Below are 27,468 nucleotides of genomic sequence, written 5' to 3' on the forward strand. Positions count from 1 at the left end.
AGATTCCCACTATAATAGTGGGCGCTCGTGCTGAATCCGATTCATGCTCGACAGCCATGCTTTCCCGGGTGGCTGAGGCATAGTGCAACGCATAATTCGCCTTGCCTGCCTCTTGCCTTTCCCGGATGTGCGTTGGAAGGCTTTTGCATTATGGAACTATTGGTGGCAAAATATGGAACACCAATAGGGCCATAATCTGTATAAAGTTTTCCTCTCTCTCACTACCCTCATCGGTGGGGTGGCAGTGCCACTGGCAGGCCACCTCCGCCCTGCTTAGGGCATGAGGGTAGTTCTCAGCCGAGGTTGAGCTGCGCACAGCGCTGGCCCTTGGCTAGACAATGTCCAGAAACACCATTGACCCGGATTTGGTTCGGGACTGTTCTTCCCCCGGAGGAGGGCCGGGTAAAAACCATTAGTAATTCTGTTCCGCCACTGGGGTTAAAAACAGCCAGTGGTACCCAAATATATATCTAAAAAAAAAAAAAGAAAAAAAAAGAGAAGAACAGTTCCAATATCTCTGGGTCTCAGGAGTTCAGGAATGGCAGCGTGTGACGCTACAAGCCTCGCCGCCCTCATTCCCCTCCCCACAAGAGGGCGAGAATGGCAGTGTGTGACGCTACAAGCCTCGCCACTCTCATTCCCCTCTTCTCAGCGGTGTGTGGACGACAGTGCGCAACGCTATGCCTCGCCGCTCTTGTTCCCCGCTGAGGAAGGAGGTGAGGCAGACCGTGTGCAACGCCACAAAGCCTTGCCACGCTCAGCCCCTCCTTCATTTGGAGAGCGCGCTGGGCGGTGTACAACGCTCCCATGCCTTGTCAGCCTCTGGTGCCTCTCCAAATCGCCAGCAGGGGGTGCCGGCTGTGGGAACGCACTCAAGCGGCCTTCCCACACTCGCGCACCCCCTCAGCGGATGCAGGTCGTGTGTCAGACCCAGACCCCTACACGGACCACTCCCATGTCGTCCTGGGGTCCCTGCATTCCGCCTCGCTGCCCTGCTGCGGGTATGTCTGTGGTACCGATGACCCCGCTTGTTCGGTCTCTGGGGGCCTGGCTAGCGCTCCCCAGCCCGTCTCGCTGGGTCATCTGTACCATCAGACTCGGTTTGCGATTCAGTTCGCCCGGCGTCCGCCCAAGTTCGGGGGCGTTCACTTCACGTCTATTGCGTGGGTGGATGCCCCCGTGCTTCGGGCGGAGATCGCTGTCCTACTGGCGAAGGACGCGATAAAGCCGGTCCCTCCAGCCGATATGAAGTCTGGGTTCTACAGCCCGTACTTCATTGTACCCAAGAAAGGTGGCGGGTTACGACCGATCCTGGACCTGCGTTACCTGAACCGCTCCCTCCACAGGATGCCGTTCCGAATGTTAACCCAGAAACGCATCTTCAGATGCATCCGTCCCCAGGATTGGTTTGCAGCGATCGACCTGAAGGACGTGTACTTTCATGTCTCGATTCTCCCTCGACACAGACCGTTTCTACGCTTTGCTTTCGACGGACGGGCATACCAGTACAAAGTCCTGCCCTTCGGGCTGTCCCTGTCGCCCCGTGTCTTCACGAAAGTCGCGGAGGCGGCCATTGCTCCCATGAGAGAGCGTGGTGTTCGCATCCTCAACTATCTCGACGACTGGCTGATTCTTGCCCAGTCACGGGAGCAGTTGTGCGAACACAGGGACATGGTGCTCCGGCACCTCAGCCAGTTGGGTCTTCGGGTCAACTGGGAGAAGAGCAAACTCTGTCCCGTACAGAGGATCTCTTTTCTCGGGATGGAGATCGACTCGGTCGCCATGACTGCGCGCCTCAAAGAGGAGTGCGTCCAGTCGGTGCTGAGCTGCTTGAGTACGCTCAAACGCAGTACAGCGGTTCCACTGAAACATTTTCAGAGGCTCCTGGGGCATATGGCAGCAGCAGCCGCAGTAACGCCGCTAGGGCTGCTCCATATGAGACCGCTTCAGCACTGGCTACACGACCGAGTCCCGAGATGGGCGTGGCACAGCGGGTCCCTCCGTGTCCAAGTGACGCCGAGATGCCGCCAAACCCTCACCCCGTGGTCGGACCCTTCATTTCTACGGGCAGGAGTGCCTCTAGAACAAGTGTCCAGGCATCATGTCTCCACGGATGCCTCACCCACGGGTTGGGGGGCCACGTACAACGGGCTTGCAGTATCGGGTCTGTGGTCGGGGCCCCAACTGCAATGGCATATCAATTGCCTAGAGTTGCTGGCAGTTCGTCTTGCTCTCAGCCGCCTCAAAGGGTCGCTCAAAGACAAGCACGTTCTGGTCCGGACGGACAGCACGACGGCCGTTGCGTACATCAACAAACAAGGTGGTCTACGCTCCCGCCGTTTGTCCCAACTCGCCCGCCATCTCCTCCTGTGGAGTCAGAAGCATCTGAGGTCCCTTCGTGCTATCCACATTCCGGGCCTGCTCAATCGTGCGGCCGACGAGCTGTCACGGTTGCCAGTGCTTCCCGGAGAGTGGCGACTCCACCCCCAGGTGGTCCAGCTGATTTGGAGTCGCTTTGGGGCCGCACAGATCGATCTGTTTGCCGCCCACGACACGACCCACTGCCAGTTGTTTTATTCCCTGTCCGAGGGGACCCTCGGCACGGATGCACTGGCACACAGCTGGCCCCGGGCTCTGCGCAAATATGCGTTTCCCCCAGTGAGCCTTCTTGCACAGACACTGTGCAAGGTCAGGGAGGACGAGGAGCATCTCCTCTTGGTAGCTCTGTACTGGCCCAACAGGACGTGGTTCCCGGAACTAGTGCTCCTCGCGACAGCACCTCCTTGGCCCATTCCTCTGAGGTAGGACCTTCTGTCTCAGAGACGGGGCACCCTATGGCACCCGCGTCCAGACCTCTGGAAACTCCATGTCTGGTCCCTGGACGGGACGCGGAGGTTCTAGGTGACCTACCGCAAGCGGTAGTCGACACCATCGCTTCCGCCAGAGCCCCCTCTACGAGACGGCTTTATGCGTTGAAGTGGAACCTGTTCGTCGACTGGTGCTCTTCTCGCCGAGAAGACCCCCGGAAGTGTTCGATCGGATCTGTGCTATCTTTTCTTCAAGACGGGTTGGAGCGAAGGCTGTCTCCCTCCACCCTCAAGGTATATGTTGCCGCCATCGCCGCAAGCCATGACCTCATTGATGGTGAGTCCTTAGGCAAGCATGATCTGATCGTCAGGTTCCTAAGGGGAGCGAGGAGACTAAATCCTCCTCGCCCTTCTTCTATACCCTCTTGGGACTTGTCTCTGGTGCTGACCGCACTGCAGAGGGCGCCCTTCGAGCCTTTACAGTCAGTAGAGCTTAAGATCTTGTCTCTAAAGACAATACTCCTGATTGCATTGGCCTCAGTTAAGAGGGTAGGGGACCTGCAGGCATTTTCGGTCGACAAATCGTGCCTGGAATTCGGGCCGGGTGATTCTCAGGTGACCCTGAGACCCTGGCCTGGATATGTGCCCAAGGTTCCCACTACTCCCTTCCGGGACCAAGTGGTGAGCCTGCAAGCGCTGCCTTCGGAGGAGGCAGACCCAGCCCTAGCTTTGCTCTGTCCCGTCCGTGCTCTCCGGACTTACGTGGACAGAACGCAAAGCTTCAGGACCTCAGAGCAGCTCTTCGTCTGTTACGGAGGACAGCAGAAGGGAAAGGCTGTCTCCAAGCAGAGGATGGCCCACTGGATAGTGGATGCCATCGTCTTGGCGTATGAATCCCAAGACGTGCCCTGCCCGCTCGGGGTTAGAGCTCACTCCACCTGGGGTGTAGCTTCTTCCTGGGCGCTGGCTCGTGGCGCCTCGCTGACAGACATTTGTAGAGCTGCGGGCTGGGCGACACCCAACACGTTCGCTAGGTTTTATAGCCTGCGTGTAGAGCCGGTGGATTCTCGTGTGCTCGCTTCCCATAGTCAGCTTCACTGAAGTGCCCGTTCTAGTGTCGGCTTGCTGCGCCATTCCCTTCCCCTGGAACGGATACGTGCGCTTATTTCTCCAGTCGAGTTCCCCAGGATAGGCGAACCCTGTTGAGTCCTCCGCACCCCTCGGCAGTCGGATGTTGCGGAGCGTCCGACGCCAGGTCTGGCACTCGTATGCATTGGTGGAACTTGTGTCAGGCTGGGTTCCGTATGTCGTGACCCCTACGGCGGTCCCATATGTGTATTTCCACGGTACAGCTCCCTACGGCGAGCTCGTGTCTTTCCCTTGGCAGAGTTCTCTGCCGTCTCAGTACGGTGTCGTCCCCCGCCTGCATTAGGCCGGGGCCTCCCCTGGGACTCCGTATGTTGTGCTGCCCACGGCCAGCCCATACGTGTTCTCCACATGGTAACTCCCTCCGGGCATGATGTGGCTCCCGCAGCGTCCTTCGGGCACGCTTTCCCAGCGTTATCCAATCAAGTCTGCTGAATGGGTCTTGCGGAACAGCAGTATGACTCTTCTAGCGTGAATCTTCCCGCCCGCTTCAGAACGGGGTCTGAGGGGCTCTCGCTGGGCGCTGGAAGTGGTAGTAACTGTGGCGTTTTCCATAGGGATCCCAATTCGTCGGTTATTACCGACGTACGTCGTAGTGACCGACTGAAAGGGAACGTCTCGGTTACGTATGGTAACCCTCGTTCCCTGAAGGAGGGAACGGAGACGTACGTCCCGTCGCCACAGTTCCTTCCATCACTGCTTGGCCGAGTCACTGGTTCGGCTCCTCAGTGAAAAACGTCAGTGCGGTGCTCTCGCTTCCCGTTTATACCCGCGGCGCGGGGCGGAGCGCGAGATGCAAATCTCGCACGCCAATTGTTCATTGGCCTGTTCTTAAGTTCTCGAAGCTGATAGGGGCTCTCTGAAGTGATCCCAATTCGTCGGTTATTACCGACGTACGTCTCCGTTCCCTCCTTCAGGGAACGAGGGTTACCATACGTAACCGAGACGTTAACTAATACAACCTTAATGTAAAGTTCAAATATACACATCTGTTTGTTGATGGACATACACTTGTTAGTGCTCATAAACTTCTTAATGCTGATAGTGAGGAATTACAGTTAAAACATTTCATAATGTTCTTCAAACTGAGTAGTGGATCACTGAGAAACTTCCTGCTCAAATCATCCATCCTTATTAAACTGTTTTTTGACCTTTGATCCATGTAAACCTGTTGTAGGAGTCTAAAATTAGGAGCCTTTAAAATAGCAATATAGGGGTACTTTAATAAAAACAACTTTTTGACACTAGTGAATTCCCAGCCATAAATAGGATGAGAAAGAGGAAAGCTGTATATACTAAAGTAAAATCCACAAGATATATTTGAACAGTTAATGGGAAGCTTTCAATGTTGCTACTCTTCAGTAAGCTCTGGGATATCACGACACAGACTCCTACCTCTCAAATCTTTATGTAGAAAGAAAGACAAAGGGCTGTAGAAAAGAGATGTCATTATTCCTGGGACTCCCTGATCCACTGCTGCAAAGCTCTTTCACCACAAATGTTACCAAAATGTCTGCAGTTGCAGAAATAGAAATGATATCGCTTGTAATGAGAAAACAGGTCCTTTGCGTCAGTAGCTTTTTAGTGATTTTGTCAGGTCACAGAAACACAGATTTTTAGCTACCTCATTCATTGTGTCCAGTGAAATGCATTGAGAAATGTACCTAACTTTATGATTGGGAGGCTAGTTTAAATCATTATAAAATCCAAAAGAAATCAGGAGAATTTAGTTGTCATGTGCTATAACGTCTATTCATTGTTTTGGCATTGTTTTGGCATGTTTACATGCATTACAGTTGGTTTAGTCTCTCTGGAAAATCTAATAAATGATGCACCTGTTAGGGCTGGTTCACACAGAACACATTTTTGCTGTTAAAAACAGGAGATGCAGGCCTAGAGATGTATTTTTTAACTTTTAAACTTTTAGAGTGCCGTGTCGTGCATGCGAGACTGCAAATAACGCAAGGCACATGTTTACATTGAAAATTCAATGGAAAAGTAGTTAAATGGAAATGAAAAACACATTCTGCGTGAACTTAGTCTGTAGTCCCTTAGTCTGTAAGCATCCTCAGATAACCCACAGTCCGCTTGCCAGTTATGTGCCTTCTTCAAATTATACCTGCAATATAAATATATATACTTTTCGGCTAATTTATTTGGCCTTTTCTGTGCAACCTATTGGGTTTGCTGCTGTGTAGTTATTTAAATTTGTTTTTCGCCCCACATCTGCAAATTTAATGGAGTTCAAGTCCGTGAAAGCAACAGATATGAGCTGCATTTTATTTATCATCAGCTAATTTCAAGATCAAAGACCGCAATAGGAGAGAGATTGGCATCAGCACTGGTAAGATCATTTAGTCTCACTACCTCTAAAAGTCCCTGTAAAGGCAATTTTGAGATTTGTTTCTAAACACATTATAAAAGTTAGAAATGTATTGCTGAAACACGTTACAAAAAAACAGGGAACTGTGTAGTACTGAATTGTGGAGTTAGACCGTTAAACAGTTTTTCACCATTGCTGTGTTCTGGATTTTTTAGGCGGGGCTACACCGGTGGCTCGATGACGCACTGGAGCCACTGTGCATATGGCCCCTCCCCAACACTATTATAACGGTTGATGACACACTGGAGCCACTGAGCATATGGCTACTCCCTTAACACGATCGTAACTAGAGCACATTCGCATCAGTTCGCCAGCTCGATCACGAGTTACTGTCAGTACCGTTAGTTACTACAGCCTACAACTTACAAAACAGCTTACAAAACAAAAAACGATGATATCAAGAAGAGGTGGATTAATTTTGTGAACAGCTACCTTGATGGAGAGCTGAGGATCACCACCAACACCTGCCTCTGCAGTGACTTTAAACCAGATAGTTTTACAAACTTTCATCGGAGACAACTGGGATTCACTGATACTCCGCTGCAGAATGGGGCCGAACTGATTATCTCCCGCACCGGCCTTCATCCTCCCGTCCCGCCGACATCTGGTGCCGTCGTGAACTATACGCGAGTTGTCTTGTGTGCTTACGGCAGCTTTCCCACGAGTGGGTGTGGTTTCAGCACCGACAGCGGACACGCATTTGAGAGCAGAGAATGCTGCTTATTTTTTCAAGATTTTGATAAGCTATTTTATTTACTTGGCGGATTTTTTTATGATTCAAATTTGGTTGGGTGGTTAATAACACATTTGTCTGTGGTGTGACAAACTTAATTTAATTTTGACTTTACAGGGACTTTAATGAAGATGACTGTGTGTTGAGCTTTATTTGTGACAGTTTGAATGTAAACTTGATAAAGAGATACTCATCTGCGACGATGTGTGTCGCAGTAGCACTGTCAAAGCTGGCTGTCATATAGCCTATAACATGTTCTCACACGTTTATTTAAACATTTACATCTGTGATTTAAACAACCAGATACATTTACACTTGTCCAGTTTTGTTTATGTGGCAGTATGCAATCAAAGGTTTAATACCATGCCAATTACGGCACTGATTCGACTACGCCACCCTGGAAATGGGCCAGGGACCCACAGGTACATCAAGAACACAAAGCACACAGATACCTCAGACACACTCACCAGTGTTCTAACACTGGACCGTAAATCTATGTGAAGAATCACATTAAACATAACTTCTCATGACTTCCCCCTCTCAACCACTTTTTAAAACAAAGTAACGCCACTGCATCGCATTATGGATAACTTTTGATTCTCTATACGTTTGTGTTGTTTACATTATATGCACTTACTTGCATCCACTGTTTCCTAAACGCTGGGATCTTTGGGAAGCTGAACATGGTTATCTTTCCCTCAGAACCTGAGTCAGTGGCTAAGTCAGTTATCAGACAACGATGAATGTTTCACACAATTTATTCGACAACACTGTATGATAAAAATACAAACTGGTCGATAATATAGAAACATAAAAAAAACACACTCATATGCGCACAACGTTACCACTTCAGAACCTGGGGATTTATCTTGCCTATCCAATAATCATAGCAACCACTCATGCTCTCTCACTACACACCACCCATAGTGAACACTGCAGACTGTCAGTCGAACCACCACCTCACCCAGAGGACCCTGTCTAGTACTGGTGCCCCAAATTCTGAAGGGAAGAGAAACAAAACGATATGAGGCACAACAAACAAACACATTCCATGTACTAGTATGTCAAGGAAAACACTTATCACCTGCTGGCAGAAGGAACCAGCCTGTCACTCAATGCATGGCACCCGCTCACTGACTGGTGTTCATTGAATGTGGTTAGCCCAGTGTCGGCCTGCAAAGTGTCGTTCCAAATTATGGTACACCAAAACACTCAAAACACAAAAGAAAATAAACAATTTCCAAACAAAAGACATTCAAACAGAACACAGCATAACAACAAAAAACATTCACTAAAAAAGACAATAGTAGTGACAACACGTAGCTTCTCGTCGCTGTACCCCACCTCAATTCCAATGGTTAATGAATACCTGGAAGGACTACGTTTGGATGTGTCCTCCCAGGTGGTCAATGCGATCTCGTTCCGGTTTCTAATAGATCCTCTGCTACTGAAATGAAATCGTCAAGCTATTGCATTAGAGTTGCAAACAGATCTGCAACAGAGGTACAGTTCAGGTAAGTCTAACCGCGTCCACAAAGTCTGCTGCAACACATCCTGGCCCACGGGTCACTATTAAAATATAACATTTATTTACAAGGAAGATTAAGATCTAGTTAGTCTAGGCATGAAATATGTATAACATACCTGCGGATGGTAATTCATACCACGCAGCACATGCGAAGGCGTGTGAGTTAAAGACTCACACAAGTAAACATTCGCCCAACGTGTCTGCCTCTCTCCTCGGCCACACTGCACTGTTAAATAAATCCCAGATTACCCTTCCCGATACAAAGCATTCAAAGATGCATCAGCCACCAGTAACTCTTACCTCCCGGGACATAACCATGGCGCACCAGAAGTGACTTCACTTCCATGTCTTTACGGGATCTTTACTGGATGTGTGTGTGAACGTACGCACAGATTTCGGAAAATCACTGGTAGTGCAAACAAACCAAAATTAAACGATCCTGGGACAAATCCCAGGACACATTATCAGTGTATTTTCCTGGAATCTCTGTGTGAAAGGGGCTTTAGTGGAGAAGATAAGTATTCTTAACTCAACAGAGCTGCTCACACTTACATGTTCTGTTAAACTAAAGAGAGAAAAAGACAAGACTGGTAGGAAACCAGTAACAACCTGAACGTTAAAATGTAAAGACATTTTAAGAAAGAAATAATTTACCTGTTACCTATATTTGAGAGAAAAGGAGTTAATACTGAGAATGTGGTGGAAGAAACAGAACATCTCTATCGTCTTGCTGCCATCTCTTTCAAGACTCCATTATAGGAATATTTTATTGCTCAGAGGTTGCTCTTTCAAAGCTCATGAGAATTGATTCTCATTTATCTCTCAATGTAGAATCAACAGTGTCTCAGATGTTTCTCCTCAAATTATTTTGGAGGAATAAAAGTAGACATGACTGAGGCATGAGAAATCTGAGAGAAAGGAGTCCAAAATGAGAAACAAGAAACATGGGAGATCTCTTTATTGTCTTGCTGTGATCTCTTTCAAAGGTATTTTTTTTTTAAATTTTTTATGACATTGAGGTTTTTCCCCTTTAATGGACAGGACCATAGGATGAGAGACCAGAAACAATGGCAGAGGAGAGAAGGGAACAGGAGCAGGAAAGTTGGGTGAACTCATGACAAACTTTTAAGACTAGTCTAAGAAGTTTTTGCAACCAACCCCAGATCTGAAGTTTCATAAGAGATCTCAACCACATCACACACTGTGTTCAGATTTTTCTCCTAAACTAAAGACTCTGAACCTCTCACGTTTATCTCCTCTAGGGTTGGAGCTAAACTCTGCAGGACAGTGGCCCTCCAGGACTGGAAGTGTCCACCCCTGCTCTAACCTTTCTACCAAACAATTCTAATCCACTATTAAGACCTGCACTTTGGCGTCATAGTGACGTGTCAAGGAGGAGGAGGAGCGAGTCAATTCATGTGAACAGGTTAGTCCAAGTATTAAACATAAAATGAAAATATAGAATAAATAAATTAAACATAAATCTCTATTCTGATAGTGCACACAATTCCAAATATGGCTCCTACACCATAACATCGAATAAACTTCATAAAGTTTCAAGGTTCAAGAAGTATTCTGTCCACTAATGAGGCTCTTTTCGTGGTTGGCTCAGTGTAGAGAGGGGCAGGACCGTGAAATTACTTGCCCTTCGTATTTTGCGGTGAGCACCACGCAGCCTGACTCCACAGTTCATCTTACCATCTGGTGCCTTTATTGTGAGTTATGAGGAAATTAATAATCTGTTTATTGAACAGGCTTTCTGTGGCTTGCTGAAAGAAGATATAAAGATACAGGAGCTGCAAATGCCATCGGAGATAAAATGCACCAGGTGTCCCAATCTCACCATCATATAAAGCAGCCACATCACATTTCTTTTTAATATTACTTTATTTGTTCTCTAAGGTTCAATGATAATTTAGTCAAGTTTTTTTTTTTCTTTTTTTTGAACCTTAGAATTGCTTAGAATCAGGTGTCTGGAAAAACACCCTCTTTGCATGTGAAATGAGTAATAATGTTTACTCAAGGCTTCCTGTAGGGCACTAGAGTCGTCGCTTATCGCTTAAATTCACAGGACTATATGAACTCATTAAACTCAAAACTCTCACTATCAAATACTTTTTTTCAACAAATTTCTTAACATGCATAAATAATTATATGTGGTTTGTTGTGTGGTTATTCTAGTGCAACTTAACAAAATCACCAAGGTGCATGGGAGGACAAATCAAGAGGTTTTTTTTTAACAAATAAAAACCACTTATGAAGTGGAGAGATCAAAATAATCAGAAGGGATTTTCACACTGCGCTTAATCCCCCACAGCTTTTAACCCTGGGCGTGATTTAGAAGCAGGGTTAGCACAGCTTTTTGCTCTGAACAGTGCCGCCGCTCCCACTACGCTCAGGGCACCAACTGCTCAGGGAGGCACCACAAGAAAATGCTCTCTCTACCAGTGTGACCATCCCCACACCCGGGGAGCTCTAAAAATTTGCGAACGCCGCACCACGTGCATCATAAAGTGATCGCGCTTAGAGTATCAAAATGGCCAGCGGCGGGACTGGCTCTGAAGAAGGGTTAGAACTGCTTTTGTGAACCAAAGTGGTGTTAGAATGTTATGACTCGTCAACCAATAGTATGCCTCATATTCATGTGCTCTGGTCAGTCATGGAAACACAGCATGCTGTATAAACAGTAGCTTTAGTGTTTGAGGGAGAAAATGTCAAACAGTGACAGAAAACGTGACAATTGTTTCATTCTTACCTTTATAGTCCAAAGTATCCATTCAGTATACACTTGATAATACACTCTGCAAATTCTCCAGTATATAATATGAGGATGTCCAAGCGGTGACACTGACACCACAAATATGCAAATAAGGACGTAAAACCAGGGTTTAGGAACGCACAGTGTGAAACAGCAGCATACGAATAATGTTAACCACGAGTAAATTATGACCAGAGAAACTTAAATCAAAGTTTCAGTTTACCTGGGGTTTAGAATGACCCAGTGTTAACTATTTCAAGTTTGAAAAGCCTCTAGGGCACACAAACTCTTTTTAAATACAAACAAAGACAAAATTCTAATTTTCAAATAACCAATAAGAAAGTCAGATGCCATCATAACATGTCAGCTAAGTGATCACACATCAGGCCAATATAGCCTCTGTTCTTATTGTAATATCTTTGCTTGTATTTAAATTAGTCTTTGTGCACCTGCAATCTTTTATCCCTGTGTGCCAAAACACTTGGTGAAAGAAACAGTATCATTATTTTGACCTCTCCACTTCACAAGTGTTGCTGGTATTGTTCAATAAATATTTGTATGAACATAAAAATATTTAACAACTGAGAAATAAATTGACTACATTTGACAGACATTTGATTAACAGAAATGGACTAATGAGTCCCTGAACAAACAGGTGTTCAATATCAAGTGTGTCCAGCAGCTGCTTTAAGCACTACAGTGCATCTAATTTTCATGGACTGAGAAAGATTTGCCAGTTCTTGCTATGGGATGTTACTCATCAAGACACTTGCAAGTTCTCAAACACATCTGAGTGGACATTTGGTTACACATGGTTTGGCACTGCTAGGATGATCAGCTGTCCTTCCTGTCTCCCTGTATCACTTTCTAAACTCGGGATATCCTGCACAATTGTAGCAATCCTATAAGATCATTACAAATCGACAACGATCTATTAAACTTGGGTACGACATGCATGTAGACTGTACGATGATGACACCTATGGACTACGGATGCAAGTTTCTATAGAAGAATAAAATATCATCAGCATGTGCTAGTGGTAAACAAAAAGACACTGATGAATCACACTTTGGCAGTTGTAGTTTTTATGTGTGCTGAAAAAAGAGGACTCGGAGAAAGAGGAAGAGGAAAAAGAGCTTGAGGTAAGCAGTTTTATGTTTTAGCGCCATGTCGTGTTGATTTCGTCTCACATTTTTGTTGGCTGGTCAGTAGACGTAGGTCGTAGCAGCAAACACACTGTGCGATGATCATGCTGAATTTCTGACACTGTCAGAAAATTATCGTAAGCTATCTTTGGTCTCAAGACTGTGACAACGGCCGTCTTTGAACCTCTCTCATTGTACGACATAGGACCAACGATTAGAAGCCACTATCACAGAAATTGCCACAATTTTTTGACGATGGCAATCTTTCATCTGGGACAGCTGAAAAATCGTGCAGTGTATCCCGGGCTTTAGGCGTCTTACATTACAGACATTGCAGTTTATTGCTCTGTTCACATCCACAGTCCTCATGCCTCCCTGCAGCAGGAATATGGCATGTTCACGCAGGTGTTTTCAGAGTCATTAGAAAGGCCTTTTTAATGTCCTGAGGTACTGGATCTGTGATTTAAATAGTCTACCACCTGTAAACTGTTAGTGCCTTAGGGACTGTTCCACAGGTGCATGTGTAATAAGTGTGTATAGTTCATTGAACAATCATGAAAAACATTGTTTAACCCTGTAACGCCTACCTTGGGTATTTTGTGACCCGGGACATCATTCACTACCCTATACTCTTCATTATTATTTTTTTTTAAGTGAGACATCAACCTTCTTAGTATTCCTCAATCAATTAATTATAAACAATATAACAAGCAAAAAAATATAAAAGAATGCATGTTTCCCCATTAAAAAAAAAAAAAAAAATTGTATAGGGTCGCTAATGACCCGAGGTGTGTAACAGTGTAAGTATTTTTTTTTGGACAAAAAAAAAAATCATATTTGATGACTGAATACTGTAAGTGCAATTTACCTTTTTTTCACAAGGTGGCAATGTCTGATACACAATGATGAAGTGACGTTTCACTCATAGTTACCGCAAGCAGAAAACAAAAGAATAGGAAGTATCATCAGCAAAACTTGTAATAAATGCAATCAAATATTAGTGTCGGTGTCACTTGATGGTGGATCTGGTTAAGAAGCTGTCAGCGATCAAAATATTGACTTTGAAGGTGATGGAGTGACTCAAAAAGAAGTAACAACATGTAGAATGCAACAAGATGTTCCTGAATGGTTAGTTGATGAATTTATGTAGCTGATGTCGAATTATCTTCAAGTCATTGATTAGCATATTCTGTCATGATAATCCATAAATTCTCAACATGGCCTCACCCTTTGTTGCATGTTCCAGAGGGCGGGGTTTATGTACATTTTAGGGTTAGTGATGTCACTAAAGCTGAGCATACACTGTGCGATTTTTGTCTGATTTCGAGCTGACTCTTTTGGGTCGGGCTGAATTTCAGCTTTATCGTGCGTCGTTTGTCGTGAGGTGTTCATTCAGTGTACAGGGGGAAACGAGAGGCGACAAATGATCAGTAGTCGGATGAATTTCTGGCATGTCAGAAATTCTGGTCACCCCTTGCGAGGGTATCGCACAGCTGAAGCAGAGCTACAAAATGATTGCCCTATTTCCCCTCATTGCACCTGCATGACAGCAGAAGTTGAACCATTTCATCTTTAATGGAGCAAGAAAGAAAACGAAAAGAGGAAGATCTTTAAGTTTGTGACAATAGGAACTATTGTTGTATATTTTGCTGTAGTAGTGTCTGTTTCAGGAGGAACACACCTGAGTGAAAACACATGTGAGATGTGTGTAGGGGCTAACAAGTTCATTAAAGAAGAGTCAAGTTAGTATCAAATGTTTGTTTTTATTCAATAGACAAGACACAAAAAACATGGTACCAGCGTGGGCACTTCTAGATTGCTAGAAGAGTTTAGAATTAGGCAGCAGAGAGCAGCGTCTGAACAGAGCTGCAAGATGAACGAACTAACAACCCCATCCCAGTTATGCATGGATGCCGGCAATCTTTCCAAGTCCTGGAAATCCTGGAGGGACCAGTTTAATCTCTACTTGGAGCTAACAATGTCGGATGAGGAGGAAAAGACGAAAGTCAAATTGTTTCACTACCTCATCATTGAGAGCAGTCAGGAACTGCTGGAAACTGAGTGATATACCCGCGGATGCAAGAACGGTAACAAACATTTTTGCAAAGTTTGATGAACACTGTAATCCCAGTATAAACGAGACAGTAGAACGCTATAGATTCTTCACAAAATGCCAAGAGTGGACCAGATGATCGATAATTTTGTCGACAGAATGAATTACGAATGCCCGCTAAAACATGCTTCTGAGAAATCAAAGATTCATTCATACGTGATAGGATAGTATGCAAAATTAACAACGCAGGACTGAGAAGGAGTCTTCTTTGTGAGATTTAACACTACAGATGTGCATGCATGTATGCAGAGCAGCGGAGCTGTCATTACAGAACAGCAGAGCCATTGCGGGAGCAGCGGTAGAAGAGGTGCATGCTGTCAGGCAAGGAGCACATCAAGATCGACATCAACACGACAAGATAATCACATGCAAATTATGTGGTAAAGAGCATGAATTGAATAAACAGAAATGCCCAGCTTTTGGTAAGAAATGCAAAAAATGTGGAAAGGCAAATCACTTTGCAGTTAAATGTAGAGCCCAGTCGAGACAAGGGAAACATAAATCAGTAGATAAAAGGTAGCTGAACAAGACAGTGATGAGTATGAGGACATTCTCACTGTTGGAGTAGCAAACTCAGTAACTGTACAGAGAATGGAGACAGACAATGTAAAGAAAACACAGTTGTACGCAGGGATGTTGTTGTGAAAGAACCTTGTGAAATTGACTTGAGGCAAGTAATGTATATTAATGTAATCCCCATTAATCTACTGAGCCCAGATACAAAACTGGAGGAAACAAAGACTGTGCTAGTAATGTACAACCAAAGCAAAGTAAGACAGCTAGGAAAGTGCAAACTAAAAAGGAAGAAACCACAAACTGTATAGGTTGGAGTTCCAGGTGGTGGATAACCACTGTACTGTCCCTCTAATAGGTAAGAGAGCAAGTGAACCTAATAAAAGTGCATTACGAGAACATTTTTGCAATAGACACCATAGATTGTAGACACTGTAAAACCTGTACAACTCCCAAAAAGAAGGGTTCCAGTAGCCATGATGATGAAACCCTTGAAGGAACAGCTGCAAGATCTTCAGAGGATAGAAATCCTTGCACCAGTAGAGAGAAGCACAGATTGGATCAGTAGTATGATGGCCGTACAGAAGCCCAGCGGCAGACTCAGTATGTATAGATCAAAAACCTTTGAACAAAGCTTTAAAACGCAGTCATTTCCCACAACCCACTATTGATGACATTCTCTCCGACCTATCTAAAGCCAAAGTGTTTACTGTGTGCAATGTTAAAAGTGGGTTTTGGCATGTCAAGCTGGAGGAAGAGTCCAGCTTTCTCACCACATTCTCTTCCCCATTCAGAAGGTATCGTTGGCTGCGGATGCCTATGGGCATGAGTCCGGCCCCTGAGATATTTCAGAGGAAGCTTACACTTGCATTAAAGGGCCTGCCATGAATACACATCATAGCTGATGATGTGCTTATTACAGGACAAGGAGAGACACAAGAAGCAGCTGAGAAAGACCATGATGAAAGCTGAAAGCGTTTCTAGCATGATGCAGAGAAATCAAGCTGAATGCTGACAAGCTCAAATTGAGACAAAGAGAAGTCTCATTGGTCTACATTGGTCACCTCCTGACGTCTGATGGATTGAAAATAGACCCATACAAAGTTCGAGCAATAACACACATGCCAAAACCAACAGATGTAAAAGGAATTAAGAGACTGCTATGGATGGTAAATTACCTCTCAAAGTTTTGTGCACATCTTTCAGGCCATTCTGAGGACCTGAGACAACTGACACACAAAGACTGTGAATGAAGATGGACCATACAGCATGAAGAGGCATTCTGTAAAATAAAAGAAACAATTGCAAATGCTCCAGTGTTAAAGTATTACAACCCTGATGAAGAACTTACCATCCAATGTGATGCCTCTGACGAGGGTCTCGGTGCAGCACTCATGCAAGGAGGTAAGCCAGTAGCATTCACAAGCAGAGCACTGACACAAACAGAACGGGGCTATGCACTAATAGAAAAAATGATTAGCTCTACTCTTCGGGATGGAAAAGTTTCACCATTATACATATGGACGGAAAGTAAAAGCACAAAGTGATCACAAACCCATAGAAAACATCCTGCGTAAGCCACTGCTGAGTGCGCCTAAAAGACTTCAAAGAATGATGCTGAGACTTTAAAAATATAATGTAGATGTTGTGTATGTTGCAGGGCCAGAGATGTGGCTAGCAGACACTTTAGGCAGAGCATATCTGCCTGAGAGTGTGACGACTGGATCTTTGGAAGCAGAGCTAGAAACAATCAGCATGGCGCAACACTTACCAATCTCAGAGGATAGGCTCGGGCTAATCCGTTCTGCAACAAAAGGACAAAACCTTTACAAACATTGATTTAAACCATACAACAGGGTTGGAAAAAGAACAAAGAAGAGACCACAAGAAATATAGGACATTATTACCTGTTTCAAGAGGAGCTGAGTTGCCAGGATGGAATTGTTTTAAGGGGTGAGTGAGCTGTTATCCCTAAGCAACTCTGGAGGGAAATAACTCAACAAATACACTCCTCTCATTTAGGTGTGGAAGGATGCCTGAGGAGGGCCAGATAGTGTGTGTACTGGCAAGGTATGAACAAGCAGATCAAAGGGTACGTACAGAAATGTGACACCGGCCAATCAGTGGACACTGCAACCACATGACATGCCGAACAGACCTAGGGCCAAGGTAGGCACGGACCTGTTTACTTTTGACAACAAGGACTATCTAATCACAGTAGACTTATATTCCAATTTTTGGGAAATGAGTCATTCATTTGATTAAAATGATTAAAATGATTATCATTCAGACACTAAATCAACAACTGTCATCAGAAAGCTAAAAAACGCACAGACATAGTCATTCGCTGATCTCATCACAGGAGTTCCAGAAATTCAGTCATCACTGGGAACTCTTACACAAGACTTCATCACCTGGCTATCCACAGAGCAATGGCAAGGCGGAATCAGCAGTCAAAATTATCAAGAGACTGATGCTCAAAGCACAAATATTCAGGCAGGATCCATATTTAGCCATTCTGGACCACAGAAACACCAACACATGGATTATCATTGTAGAATGCGTCTGGGAGACCCTGGTGAAGCCTCTGTCAGCAGGACATCATCTGGGATCAGTGCATATTTCCACTGTCTACCAACAGGTTTGCAGTGCTGACTTATTCGACGGCTGCCATGTCGCTAAGATGTTTTCAGAAAGAGGGAAGAATAAATTAACGCACATCCTCAAATCAAACCATAAAATATTTTAACATGCATAACTGTTTTATGAGCTGAACTCTGCAGGACAGTGGCCCTCCAAGACCAACGGTGCCTATCCCTAATCTACAAGACATATTTCTAGTGTATTTTATTTTTAGATTCTTCTTTTTTAAACCGTAACTAATATCAAAATGTAATATCCATGAGTAAAAAGTCAGTTTTTCATAAAACCACAATATTTGCCTCTAAGATGAAGTTGAATAAAAATCTGAGGTACTTCACAATTATATTCAAATACAGAGTAAATGTATTTCGTTACGTTATTTGTAATATTTAGCAAATGTTGACAGCTGCCGTTGAAGAGAACTGAAATGAACATTTATACTGGACTTTAAAGTTATATTCAACTGCCTAAAAACAAAACAACTAAAGATGTTTACCTTGGCCCATTTATGTACATAATAAAGAGTATAAACTAGGGGTGTAACGATTCATCTACTACATCGATGTATCGATTTATTTTCCTATGATCTAACTACATCGATCTGTGCTCGGCAAGATGGCCTTCCGGACGACATATATCGATCTAACATCGTTTTAAAAGGTAATCAATCGATTGTATCGATCATGGGAAATAACACATTGGATTTAAGCACGTCAGACTTTATATGGATATTTTTTCTTAGCACTTTTAATGATAAAGCCGTTAAACGTTACTCGATTAAGTCTGCCTATCTGTGACATCATCGCAACGCACGCACCAGCAGCAGCGCTAACAAAACAAAACATAGCATGGCGGATGACAGAGAAGCCAACGAGCGAGAAATGATCAAGCCATCAGGAGAAAGAGCTAAGTTAGTAACGTTTTACCTGTACTTTCAACCCTTGCTAAATGTTACCTGTGAATTCCTGACACCAGTGTGCCTGCAGAGTGAGTTTTTGTACTGCTGGCGACATAGTGAACGCACAGAGAAGTGTTCTGCGGTCAGATCATGTTGGTATTTTTGAAAAAGAAATCTGTAGAGTCATTGAAGAGTAGTTGGTTACATTTTATCTTTGTTAAATATTGTTTGTTTATTAAACTGAGAGTAGTAGCAGGTTCAGCCAGTTTATTCAACCTGAAGAAATGTTGGTTGCACTTTATTTTTGATATTAATATTGTATTTGTATTATTTTAATGTTGTAAAACAACAGCAAAAGTAGCAGGTAAACCTACTATTAATTAAACCTGAAGAGTAGTTAGTTGCACTTTATTTTTTATACTAATATTGTAATATTTTTATGTTGGAAAACAAAAGCAGAAGTAGCAGGTTAACCTACTGTTGAAATGTTGGTTGCACTTACTGTGCTTTTATTGAAAATGTATTGAAAATTGAAAATGAGAGCAGAAAAGGAAACTTCCTTTTAATTCAACCTAAACTGTTGGTTGCACTTTATTCAAATAAAATTTGAATGCATTTGCCATTAATTGTTGTTTACTTGTTTGTTTATATCCATAATTAATTGATACCTGATTCCCTTACAAGAAACAACAGGAATCTAGGAAACTTCACCTGCATTGAGCAGTATCCAGATATTTATTTCAGTCACACAATTTTTGGCTAAAAAGTTACTGAATCGATTTCAAGTCACTGAATCGTTTCGGATCGTATCGTTCTAAATGAACCAATATCGTCCTTGAATCGTATCGACAACCTCAAATCGTGATACGAATCGAATCGTTGTTAAAACGAATCGTTACACCCCTAGTATAAACGATATAAAATCGTATGTTGGTAACATTAGTCAACATTTTATTTTTATCAGTAGACACATTAGATTACTGGAGTAAATTGAAACCCAATACTTGCATTTAAAAAGTGTAATCTGGCAATGTCTCTTCAAAAATCTGACGTCGCGCAATGAATTCTGGGGTAGGCAAGGCTGCGAAGCATCCATCCAAGTATCCTTCATTTCATGGGAAAAGAAGGATGCATTTGCAGGCCGTATTTTGAAGGAGCCTTCAAAGGACCTACGAATTGGGACAGCCTTCGTCGCGCCGCGGTGACGCAATCTGCTATACCTTCCACTGTAAACGAGTCTCGGTGTATCCTTTGAAGGCTGCGTTGGCCGCGCACTTCAAAGGACACAGCCTTCAAAGGATGCAGCCCTTGAATTGGGACACAGCTATAGACACATGGCAAACATGAGGGCTTAAATACATCAGGACTAATGACTAAACCAGACACACCTGTGAACAATGAACAAAACAATGAACCAATGAGAACATATAACACAAGAGACTAGGGAAGCACATGACATGATCACATGGGAAACAAGACTGTGAACATGACAAAATAAGAACATGAAACATGAACATGAAACAAGCCGTGACAGTTCGAAACGGTTTGGCAGATACACAGAGCTCACGCGAGCTAAATCGTAGCATTGCCAGTTAAGACTAACCGTTTCATGATTTATTATCTATTTATTTTCGAATGCCGAATTCAGGAATTATCACTTTAGTTCATTGGGGCAATTATATATAATATACAATAATAATTTTGTTGCCAGTTAACAAAATAAATCAATTGACAATGAATTACTTTTTATATTTTGGGTGATTTATTAAACTCAATCAGTTTAGATTTTCTTTGTTGTGGTCTTAATATATTTTAGAACAATAGTTTAACACAATACAGGTGATAATACAATATCACTCAATCATGTAATGCTGTAATAAAGAAATCAAAGATAGTAATACTCAAATCCACCACATGGGGTCCCTCTAACTATAAACTCAAACCAAAACTTCCCAAGAATATCTTCACAGAAAATAAAATACGGAATTCTTATAAAGTGTCAATTTCTCAATTTCCAGTTATTGCTAGTGTCAGGGCACACTTTCAGGGTGAAACAATACACTTTAGAAAATCACACAAACACGGTAGTGGCACCCTACACAAACACAAAACAACTGTCAGCATCTTCATCAGGTGAATTTAAACTATTACATGGAAATCAAATATAACATGCACATGATCCTATGCACATCATTCACGTACATTTTGCACTTAAACATGACATTGGACACTTACCGAATTCTGTTTTACCGAGATATCGTAACACTCGTCACATGCAATAAACAGGATGAAATGAACACAGCATATTACACTAGATTAAAGTATTATCATCATATTTACTCACGTAGATAATGGATTTAATCCAGGATGATACAAAATTCGGATTCATCTCTCATGCACTGCTTAAAGGGTTAGTTCACCCAAAAATGAAAATTCTGTCATTAATTACTCACCCTCATGTCGTTGGACACCCGTAAGACCTCCGTTCATATTCGGAACACAAATGAAGATATTTTAGTTGAAAGCTGATGGCTGAGAAAGGCTTCACACAGGCCTCCATTGGCATTCAGTACATTGACACTTCCAAGATCCATGAAAGGCACTTAAAACGTCGTTACAAAGTCTATCTCACCACAGTGGCTCTACAATAATCATACAATGCGACGACAATAGTTTTTGTGCGCAAAAAAAAATCAAAATAACACCTTTATCCAACTTGTTCTCGACTTCCGTGTATGCCTCCACGACGCATGCGCGAGAATATGACGCAGATCCGGCGTTCGGACATATGACCCAGAAGCGATTTGTTTACGAGCAGAGGAAGACGCGCGTGTCTAAGCTGTTGGATTCTACATTGATCGTGCTTTAGGTCTCGGCGTAGTGCTCAAAATGGAGCTAAGTGTGTATTTCATCGATTCCCGAACACCGGCGCTACGTCATATTCTCGCGCATGCGTCGTGGAGGCGCATACGGAAGACAAGAACAAGTTGGATAAAGGTGTTATTTTGATTTTTTTTTGCGCACAAAAACTATTGTCGTCGCATTGTATGATTATTGTAGAGCCACTGTGGTGAGCTAGACTTTGTAACGACGTTTTAAGTGCCTTTCATGGATCTTGGAAGTGTCAATGTACTGAATGCCAATGGAGGCCTGTGTGAAGCCTTTCTCAGCATCAGCTTTCAACTAAAATATCTTCATTTGTGTTGCGAATATGAACGGAGGTCTTACGGGTGTCCAACGACATGAGGGTGAGTAATTAATGACAGAATTTTCATTTTTGGGTGAACTAACCCTTTAAGCCATTTTTTTCTAAAACGCACTCTCAGCGCGTCACAGCCTCAGCGGCCACTCTCTTAAAGGGGAAGTACACTTTTAGTTTAGGGGCTTTATATTCTAATACCACCCGGTTACATTTTAGTTAAGCTTTTCTTTGGAAAAAAACAACAACAAAGAACGGCACTGAAGTCATTCTTAAAATAGGAAGATGGTTTTTTTTTACGGATACGGCAAAAGTTTAATCTATCAAATAGATCCGCTTCACCTTCTTCAAATTCACAAATTAAATGTAATAGGCCTATCAATTTAATAATAAAAGTAGGCCTAATGATATTAATAATAATAATTTAATACACAAATTGGACATGCTAAATCCTCTTGATATGGATAGCTCATGAATTTGACCATAGGCTATCTTACACCATATCATGGTCTATCGGTGCGACCTGGCACGGGGGGTTTATCGTGCATATTCACACATTTTAGTGTGTACAGTCAAGACGAGCTCAACGATTGGACCGTACAGTGTGAGCACATGAACAATGAGCTTTGGCTTTACATTGTATGCGATCTACTCATACAGTAGGTAACCTTGCTGAAACCGCACAGAAATCGCACAGTGTATGCCCGCCTTAACCTAAGAGGAAGCTTGCCAGGGGCGGTGTTTACGTTGCCATACCCTGGCATTCAGACAAGCAGGGGAAATAAACAGGTCATGATGCTGCTCATTAGTTCTGTTGCAGCTTTAAAAAACAAATTTAAACAGTCTAACACCTTGTCCTAACCAGACGCGATGCGACAAGATTTTCAGCGGCAAACCAGACTTGACCCGAGGTCAATCAATCAAAAATCACAGCCAAACAGAAGAGCGTACGGGTGGGCTCTGTTTGTTCACCTTGGGTTTACAGTTTGAACATGTTGTTCCAGCCACAATGCAGCATAAATAAAAACTATTTGTAAAAAAGAATCGTCGTGAATCGCCGTTGCGCCAGGTTAGTACAAAAAACTGGTTAGTACAAAAAACCTAACCAAACAGATCTTTTAGTGGATTTTTTTGTTCACATTTTGTTTAGATGTAATTAGGGCTGAACGATTTTGGAAAAAAATCTAATTGCGATTTTTTTAACCAATATTGCGATTGCGATTTAATATGCGATTATTTTTTAAACTCTTTATCTTCTGTATTATTCAACAATACATCAAATGGTGGAAATCTTTAATTGGTACCTCACAATCCGATTCCGATTCTGGGAGTCACGATCCGATTCCAAAACAATTCTTGAACTTTTTCCCTATTAATTAATCTTATTAATTTATTAAAAACTTAAAATGTTTTTTATTATGATATATGTAATTATAAGCTTTTTAAAATAACTAGGACATTATAACATTTTAATTAAAACAATTGCATGTTAATAATTTTAAATATATAAACTAATATAGCTGCAAAACATAAGCTAGTAAATCATAAAGAGGAACAAAAAAAATATTACAAGCAATGAACAAAGAGTGCTTTCAGTATTTAAGAGTGTCTGAACTGTGAGTGATTTTTCTCTTTCTCAGCTTTACTGTTGTTTGATTATTAATCATGACATCATCATAGACAGCGGGAGACCTGCATTCACACTAATGCACAGATCTCTTTTGAAATATAAGATGTTTTTGCCCTGTCTGATTAATTCATTAAGACATTACTGACGGTGTTTAAATTAATTTTGCGTCATAAAAGCATTTTGAGGCTCAAACAGACACGCGTGCTCGCGAGCACTCTTCACAAAGCGCCGCGTGAGCATTTGAAATGGAAAACCTTCTGTCAGTGAGTTACTTATTTTTTAATATACAAGCACACTACATTCCTAACGACATGAATGAAGCCTTCGTTGAGCGTTTGTAAGGAAAATACCGGCGGGCGAGAACACACTCTGTAACGTGACATCAAAGCTAAGTTTCTCACAGCGCATATCCTGTGCAAAGAAGCCTGCGAATGTCATTGCGATTCGCGCCGTCAACTTTTCCGGACGTTATGAAATATTATTTTATGGTTCGTGTGTGATTGTGTGTGTGTGTGTGTATGTGTGAGAGAGAGAGAGAAAGAGAGAGATAATGGAAGCAATCAGAATACGGGTGTTTCTAAAACACACGCAGCGCCACCACGCACCTGCAGTTAAAATCTAAGCTCAGAATCGATCCAGAATCATTGGAGAAGAATCTTTTCTCCCACCTCTATTGTAGCCTATAGTATGAACAACACAATATTAGATAGATCAAACACAAACAGTTTTTTCCCCCTTTTAGGCCAGGCATGTGTAACGTGCCAAGTTGCTTCTTCTGCAGACTTTACTCTCGCGTGTCACGTGACCAGACTGTAATCGCAGCCTTTGCGGTTAGGAAATCGTGTTTTATCATATCGCGATATTATCGCAAATGCAATTAATCGTTCAGCCCTAGATGTAATGTTATTATTTGGGAATGTCGTTATTGTATGGCCAGAAGAACTACCATGCCATACCCTAGGTTTTTGTGAAACGCCGCCAGCTTGTGTAGTCCTTACCAGCGGTTTGTTGTAATCATTCTTTAAAAAAATATATCCCTTTGCTTTGAACTTTCAACATCGTAACTTTGCAGATGTTGTTTATGCTCAAACAGCAACATTACACTAGCCTAGAAATCTAGACGAACCCTAGCGGCAGAATTTTTTTTTTGCCGCGAGTGTAGTCTAGCAACTCTCGGTAGACCTAAGAGCTGGATAACCCAAACTCTAGTCAGGCCAATCACAGCGTGTGTAGAGTCTGTGGGCGGGCTTAACATATTAACGGCACGTCACGGCAGAGTTGCGGAGGTTCTGCGTGCTACTCGTAAACAAAGAAGCTGACGAACAGTTGTCTTTTGAATCGGCTTTGGCCGCGACTCTGGAAGACTTGGAGTTAAGCTTTTCTTTGAGAAAAGAACAAAGAACGGCACTAAAGTCATTTTTAAGTAAAGAAGATATGTTCGAAGTTTTGCCGACCGGATACGGCGAAAGTCTATCAACTAACGTTAGCTCGGCTTCACCTTCTTCTTTGCTCTGGTTGGTTGTGGCACTCATGCCGCTATCCAATTGGGTGCAGAGGGAATTTGAAAGACAACCGTTTATCCCGCCCCTCGGATTGAGCCCTGTCAATGGTGAGTTTCCAGGCTAACATTACACACTAACTAAAGTTAAAAAAAGTGAAATCATAATCAACCACCCCTTTAAAACAAACTGAACCCTACAAGCTCCAAAATTAACAGAATATGTTTTATTTTATTCTTCCGTAATTGTTACTCTAATATCAGGAGAGTTTTATTATTGTGACAGGCAGAGATCCATCTGCGTTAGATTTAGATCTGGGTTGCTAAAACCAGAATATGTAATAATGATTGGCAAAGCAATCATGCATTTAAGGGTTAAACCCTTTCCAATAAAAATCAGACTGTGTATACACAGTACACACTCAGCAAAAAATAAATGTTGGAGCCCAGCTTTTTGTTCTTGAACCTAGTGAGTAGAATAAAGGACTTTAGTGGACTTTTAATTAGAGACGAATCCTGCATTACATTTTGACAGGACCACAAAACAGGCTGTTCTGAAATGTGCTGAATGATCTGCTCAGATCAGACTAAAATATTCATGTTCAAATGTTGTTAAAAATAAACTGCGCTGTGTTCTAACTTTAGGATCTTTTAGAAGCAAAGACAGATTCAGAACTTAGAGATTTTAGAACAGTTCAAATATTCCCACAATAAAGGATGCTAAACTGGTCCCCCATTGCACTATTCTTAGTTCATCTGGTATTAAGAATAATAGTTCCTATTGTAATTTGTTTTTATATCATTATGACTGGGTTGACCAATTTGCTGAACACCAAGCATCTTTGATGTGTAATTTTGGGCAATCTGACATCATTCATTTGTGGAAGTTCAGAACATTTTGCATCTTAGATTTAATAGATGGGGGTGTTTTTTATATTCAAGTTTGTGATTTTTAAAATGTTTGTATTTATTTTCATTTCTATTTTTGATTAATATAGCACAGTGAAGAAGACAGACAGGATGCAGTGAGGTAGCAGAGAGGGGAACAGGATCACAAAAAGACCAGCAGCCAGGACACTCGGGTCGCCCAAGGTGCTGCTGCACCATATGTCACACCACTGCCTTCAAGGCTATGACTCTGACGTTACATTATGTTTTTATAGTAGGCTACATCAAATTATTTTGATTTTTTTTTTCCCCCATCAATTTAGATTTTTCATTATATGATCCTTTGTATGGTCGTTTTTTTCCCCCGACAATTTTAAATAATCAAATGATAAAAGAGTGTATGCAAAATATGTAGCAAAAAAAAATTTTTTTAATTAATTTTCACAGCACTGATGCTGTTTCTAAATGCGAATACAATGTGACTATTCATAAAAAAAAGAATCTAATTCAAAATTGTAAAATTATTTATTTATTTAAATTATTTACTTTCAAAGGTCAACCAAATTATTGTTGTGGGTGAAATTAAAATGCTTAATCATCTGTTGCATTGTTTAATATGTCAAGAATGAAACATTGTTACTGTGGAGTTTAAACTGAAAATAATAATAATTTTATAATTTTACCTAAATAATTAAATAGTTCATTCATCTTTGTATGATTCATTTATTAAAAATGTCTTCCATACTTTTAAGGTCAAATCTTAAAGCTTTTGTCCTCATCAGTGGTTATGGGCACTAAAGGAATTTCAGTAACTTGCTAGTCATCCATATATACTGGCATCAACAGAATATGAGAATTCTGGCTGGCCCAATTGGCAAGTCACAATGAGTTGCCTCTCACCATTGGCATGCTGGGATTAGCCGCCACCTGTTAATAACCAGAGGATTTTTCCATATGTAAATATAATCCCGAAATATGCCAGGAAACTTCCAAGTGCATTTACATAGTTGCTTCTGGCAGAGCTTTATATGTCTAAGTATTTTTCTCGGGCAAAAAAATAAATGATGTGGGATGCAAAGCACAGTTCTTGTTTCCCTGACCTCTCTTTGACCCATTTGAAGCTTTAGACCAAATTAATTCTCTCACATGATTAAAAATTGTGTGTGCAGTTGTTTGGACAAACTCAGGCCAAAACTGAAACCACAATTTTCTTGATTAAGTTTTGAGCCTTGAAAATCCTGTCAAGTCACCCCTATTTGTGCAATACAAATAGTTTCAAAGCACATTCACAGTAATAAACAGGAAAATAGCAAAATCAATGATGCAAACGTGAAATATGAGACAAATATGAGATCAAATATGAGACAAATTCATATTCCACTGTCAAACACGTAATTTTACTGATGACTGCTTCTCAAATCTCTGAGTTCAGCGTGGGATTCGCAAAACGCTTTCTCTTGAAAAATGGGTCAGTACCCAGTTTATTTGGACCAGCTTGTTCCTCAGAATCACAACCTGTTAGAATTAATAATTTTTGATGTATATAGTTTCTACTGGGTGTTAAAAATACATAGTTTTGTGTTTTA

Source organism: Gobio gobio (assembly GCF_949357685.1).
Source record: "Gobio gobio genome assembly, chromosome: 18".
NCBI classification, from domain to species: Eukaryota; Metazoa; Chordata; class Actinopteri; order Cypriniformes; family Gobionidae; genus Gobio; species Gobio gobio.